Source organism: Myodes glareolus, chromosome 10 (genome assembly GCF_982192425.1).
Source record: "Myodes glareolus chromosome 10, mMyoGla1.1, whole genome shotgun sequence".
NCBI lineage: Eukaryota > Metazoa > Chordata > Mammalia > Rodentia > Cricetidae > Myodes > Myodes glareolus.
In genome coordinates this window covers 83,017,099-83,023,238 of record NC_142035.1, presented here as the reverse complement: position 1 = coordinate 83,023,238, position 6,140 = coordinate 83,017,099, and positions in this window count along the sequence as shown.

Sequence of the window (6,140 nt, the reverse complement as noted above, 5' to 3'; positions counted from 1 at the left end):
ACCCATTTACTCCTGTATCTTTTATGTCTATTAGTAAGAACCACAGTCTGAAGCTTTTCTCCTGCCTGCTGGGGATGACTTCTGCCTGTTCTTGGTTTACATTCATATAAGCTTTGATTTGCTATCACCCTTTAAGGATAAGAAATTCCTTAAGCCTTTACAGGATTAGTTGAGTGGGTTCTTGCCTTGAAGGAGTCAATCTCTTATTCTATTTCTCCTCATCCGTTTTTAGCACAAAACATAGGCCAAATATTACCTTTCTTGTTCTCCTCTGTCTACAAATTATACACTTTGCATTTCATTTTTCCTCACTGCCCTTTTTCATTGCAGATCTGTACAACAGTGATCACTATTAACCTTGAAATAGAGTAAGAATTTTTTTGCCAGAAACACAGCTTGTTCCAATATTGTGGGGATTTAAGAGGTAAGTTAATAGCCACAAGGTGGGATGCCCCACTCTCTAGGTCCTCCCCAGTGGGACAAAACGCTGGGCCTCTCCCCCAACCCCTTTGGATTTTCTAGTCAGTCAACAGAAAGTTCCCTGTGGCCAGACTCCCCCAAAACACAAACATAAGCACTGAACACCCAAATCTACTAGCTACTCCATGCCAAAGAGCTGAGAGCTTGCTGTAATACTGAGGGGACCAAGGGCTTGCTACAACACTGGGAGATTAAGAGAGGGCATCAAGAAAGCAAACCAGGAGATAAGACCAAGAGGGCAGGCTGATAGAGACCTCAGAGGCTTTCTGAGACAGACATTGGTAGTACAGAGCAGACCAAGAAAAACTACCAAACACTCAACCAGTCACTGCAAAAATTGACACTGCAGGCCTCATTTGAAGAAAGATGCTAGGTGCCAATGCAAGAATTTCTTCAACAACCTAAAAAGCATCTGGTAGCACCAGAAGCCAGTGATCACACAACAGGGAAACTTTAACATTCTAATCCAGAAGAGGCAGACAAAAATGACTTTAAATGTAACTTTATGAAAATGATGAAGACCTTTAAAGAGGAAATGAAAAACTCGCTTAAAGAAATAGAGGAGAAGACAAAAAAATGGAAGAAATTAATAAATCCCTCAAAGAAACCTAAGGAAAAACATTCAAACAGGTGAAGTAAACAGCTTAAGACTTGAAGGCTGAAATAGAGTTAATAAAAAAAACCCAACCAAAAGGAATTCTGGATATGAAAAACTTGGTAAATGAACAGGAACTACAGAGACAAATATAACCATCAGACTACAAGAGATAGAAGACAGGATCTAAGACACTGAAGCTACTATAAAGGAAATAGTCTCATTGGTTAAAGAAAACATTAAATCCAACCAATTCTTTTGTTTCCTTTGGTTTGTTGAGACAAGGTTTCTCTGTGGCTTTGGAGCCTGTTGTGGAACTACCTCTTGTAGACCAGGCTGACCTCGAACTCACAGAGATCCATCTGCCTCTGCTTCCCTGAGTGCTGGGATTAAAGGCATATTCCACTACTGCCTGGCAAAATCCAACAAATTCTTGACACAAAACATCTAGGAAATCTGGGACACCATGAAATGACCAAATTTAAGATTAATAGGGGTAGAAGAGGGAGACGAACTTCAGCTTAAAGGCACAGAAACCATATTCAACAAAATCATAGGAGAAAACATTCCCAACCTAAAAAAGGATATCCCTATGAAGGTACAAGAAGCTTACAGAACATCAGAGAGACTGGATCAAAAAAAAATCCCTGCCATATAAAAATCAAAACACAAAACATGCAGAATAAAGAAAGAATATTAAGAGCTGCAAAGGAAAAAGGGCAACATAACATATAAAGGTAATCCAATGAGAATTACAGCTAAGATCTCAGTGGAAACCATGAAAATCAGAAGGTCCTGGATAGATGTACTGCAACACTAAGAGAACACGGATGCAAGCCCAGACTATACATAGCAAAGCTTTCATTCACCATTGATAGAGGAAAAAAAAGATATTTCATGAAAAAAAAACCAGATTTTAACTATACATATCCACAATCCCAGCCTTACAGAAAGTACTAGAAGGAAAACCTCGACCCAAGGAAGCTAACTGAGCCACAAGAACACAGGCATCTGATATGCTCCCACCAACATAACCCAAAGAAGGGAAGCACACAAATGCTACTACCAAAGAATATCTGGAATTAACAACCACTGGTCATTAATATCACTTAATATCAATAGACTTGTTGTAGGAGGTTCTTCTTTTTGTGTGTTGCTTTCATTGGTTGAATAAAAAACCTACCTTGACCTTTTGATAGGACAGAAACTTAGGCAGGAAAGACAGTATGGATATGATGCTTTAGAAAAGGGGTTCTTCCTTTGTTTTCACAGAAGACAAGAACATGTGGATTGCCTCCAGGCCAATATGGTATGATAGACCATGCCCTCCTGAAAGGTCACCATGAACACCTTCAGAAAATTACTTCACTCAACTGCCAACTGAGATGAACCTAAAATACAGGATACACCATGAAAGACCTGATTAACGGTGCCCCCATACATCAAGAAGTTTGGAGAGAAAAAACTATGCCCATATTCCCAAGTATTGTTTAAAAAAGCTCCTTTTCATTTAAAGGGGGATATGATAAAGATATGAATAATTTGCATTGGTATAAATCTTGGTTTACTGATATAAAAAATTTAAGGTCAATCTTGTTATGTATTTCTGCTCTTGATTAAGGTATTGTAATTATGTAGTTCATTTAAAAATGTAATGTATAATTAGGAAATATAGGTTGTTAATAGATAATCACTGATAATAATCAAGCTTATAGTCATGTTAGTTAGATTTTCTAGATATTTAGAGATATATTTCAGTTAGATAGGCATTCTTCATATCTTTCAAAAACTACAGAATATGGCATTTAAAATGTTTTAATAACTTAGGGTTTTTCATGACAGTGAGACATGTCTGCTCCTGCCAGCACCAAGCTACTTCAAGAAGAAGATCGAAGAGGCTCTTTATGGAGTTGGTTAGCCATGTGGGAAAGAAACCGCTTTTGGCTGGACTGTTGCATAAACTGGACACAAAGAACCTGTAGAGAGGGGACTGCTGAACTTGCGTAAAGGTGAGATGATCCTTTGGGGTTTCAGATTCCGGAAAGAGTCTGTGAGACATTCTGTAAGATACACAAGAAAGTGACTGTCTTTAAAATTTCTTGCTTAATGGAAATATCTGCTGGATACTATGGGCCTGAAGGCCAAAGATGGCTGCCCCAATGGTACAGAACAACTTTGGGTGACTGTACACTCAGCGAGATGTCTCTGTCAATTCTAGAGTTTTGGAAGTTTCTTACCTCTTATTTTCTTAGGTAATATTATATCCTTCTGGAATCCTCGAAGGAGTTGAAGAATGAATAGTTATAGTTATCCTTAGTTATGAGAAAAGATTAAATAGATCTAAATATTGCAACTGTAATTCTTGCATGAGAACTGTTTTATTATATGTAATTGTAAAGTGAAAGCTTTTTTTTGTTTAAACAGAAAAGGGGAATTGGTGTAGACCGTAAAGACAGAACTGGATGCTGGGAAGAAGAGCAGAGTCAGGCAGACACCATGAATTTCTGGCCTGAGATGTACGTAGGTTAGAATCTCTCCCAGTAAGCCATGACCTTGGGATGACATACAGATTATTAGAAATGGGTTGAATCAAGATGTAAGAGTTAGCCAATAAGAGGCTAGAGCTAATGGCCAGGTAGTGATTAAATTGATACAATTTCTGTGTGGTGATTTCAGGGGTTAAGCTAGCTGGGCGGCTAGAGAATGGATAGAAAAAAAGGGTCCAGCCTTCTTCTGTATACAAAAAACACACCTCAACCTCAAATACAGACAATACCTCAGAGTAAAGGGTTGGGAAAGGGTTTTCCAATCAAATGGACCTAAGAAACAAGCATGTGTAGTTATCCTAATATCTAACAAAATTGATATAAAACTAAAATCAATCAGAAGAGATGGAGAAGGACACTTTATACTCATAACAGGAACAATTCATCAAGATGAAGCCTTAACCTTGAACATCTATGCCCCTAATATAAGAGCACCTACATATGTAAAAGAAACATTATTAAAATTTAAATTGTACATCAAACCCCACACACTAATAGTAGAAGGCTTCAACACTCCTTTCTTGCCAATGAACAGGTCAATCAGACAGAAACTTAACAGAGAAATAAGAGAACTGACAGATGTCATGAATCACAAAGGCAACTATAGAACATTCCACGCAAACACAAAAGAATATACCTTCTTCTCAGTGCCTCATGGAACCTTCTCTAAAATTAATCACATACTTGGTAACAAAGCAAACTTCCACAGATATAAAAAAAATTGTGTCTTATCAGATCACCATGGATAAAAGAATTTAATAACAATACTATTCTCAGAACGCCTATAAACACATGGAAATTGAACAGTCAACTTCTGAATCACCCGTGGATCAAGGAAGAAATAAAGAAGGAAATTAAAAATTTCCTTGAATTCAACAAAAATGAAGGCACAACATGTCCAAACCTATGGGATCCTATGAAAGCAGTGCTAAGAGGAACGTTCATAACACTAAGTGCCCATATAAAGAAAACAGAGAAAGCCCACATTAGTGACTTAATTGCACACCTGAAAACTCTAGAACAAAAATAATCAGACTCACCCAGGAGGAGTAAAACACTGGAAATAATAACATTGAGGAATGAAATAAAAAAAAACAAAAACAAAGAAAACAATACAAAGAATCAATAAAATGAAGAGCTGGATCTTTGAGAAAAATTTACAAAGATAGACAAACACTTATCCAAACTAAACAAAAGGCAGAGAGAGAACATCCAAATTACAAAATCAGAAGTGAAAGGGAGACTATAACAACAGACACTGAGGAAATCAAGAGAATCATTAGGTCAATCTTCAAAAACCTGTACTCCACAAAATTGGAAAATGTAAAAGAAATGCAAAATATTTTAGATAGATACCATATACCAAAATGAAATCAAGACCAGGTGAGCAATTTAAATAAATCGCAAGGGAATAGAAGCTGTCACCAAAATCCTCTCAACCAAAAAAAAGCCCAAAGCTGGATGGTTTTAGAGCAGAATTCTACCAGAACTTCCAAGAAGAGCCAATACCTATACTCCTCAGTTTTACACATAATAGAAACAGAAGGGACATTGCCAAACTCTTTTTATGAGGCTACAGTTACTCTGAAACCAAAACCTCACAAAGACTCAACCAAAAAAGAGAACTAAAAACCAATCTCACTCATGAACATGGATACAAAAATACTCAATAAAATACTGGCAAACCGAACCCAAGAACACATTTAAAAAAAAAAGGCATCCACCATGATCAAGTCGGCTTCATCCCAGAGATGCAGGGCTGGTTCAACATACAAAAATCTACCAATGTAATCCACCATATAAATAAACTGAAAGAAAAAAATATAACCATTTTATTAGATGCTGAAAAAGCATATGACAAAATCCAAGACCCCTTCATGGGAAAGGTCTTGGAGAGATCAGGGAAACAAGGAACATATCTAAATATAATAAAAGCAATACATAGCAAGCTGAGAACTAACATCAAATTAAATGGAGAGAAACTCAAAACAATTCCACTAAAATCAGGAACAACACAAGGCTGGCCACTCTCTCCATATCTCTTCAACAAATTTCTTGAAGTTCTAGCAAAAGCAATAAGACAACCAAAAGAGAACAAGGGGATTCAAATTAGAAAGGAAGAAGTGAAATTTTTGTTATTTGCAGATGATATGATGGTGTTCATAAGTGACCCCAACAACTACCAGAGAACTCCTACAAATGATAAATACCTTTAATCATGTGGCAGGATATAAGATCAACTCCAAAAAATCAGTAGCCCTCCTACACACAATTATAAAAAAGCTGAGAAGGAAATCAGAGAAACATCACCTTTCACAATAGTCACAAATAACAAAAATATCTTGGGGGTAACAATAACCAAAGAAGTGAAAGACCCACTGACAATAATTTTAAGTCTTTGAAGAAAGAAGTTGAAGAAGACACCAGAAAATGGAAAGATTTCCCATGCTCTTGGATAGGAAGGATCAACATAGTAAAAATGGCATTCCTACCAAAAGCAATCTATAGATTCAATGCAA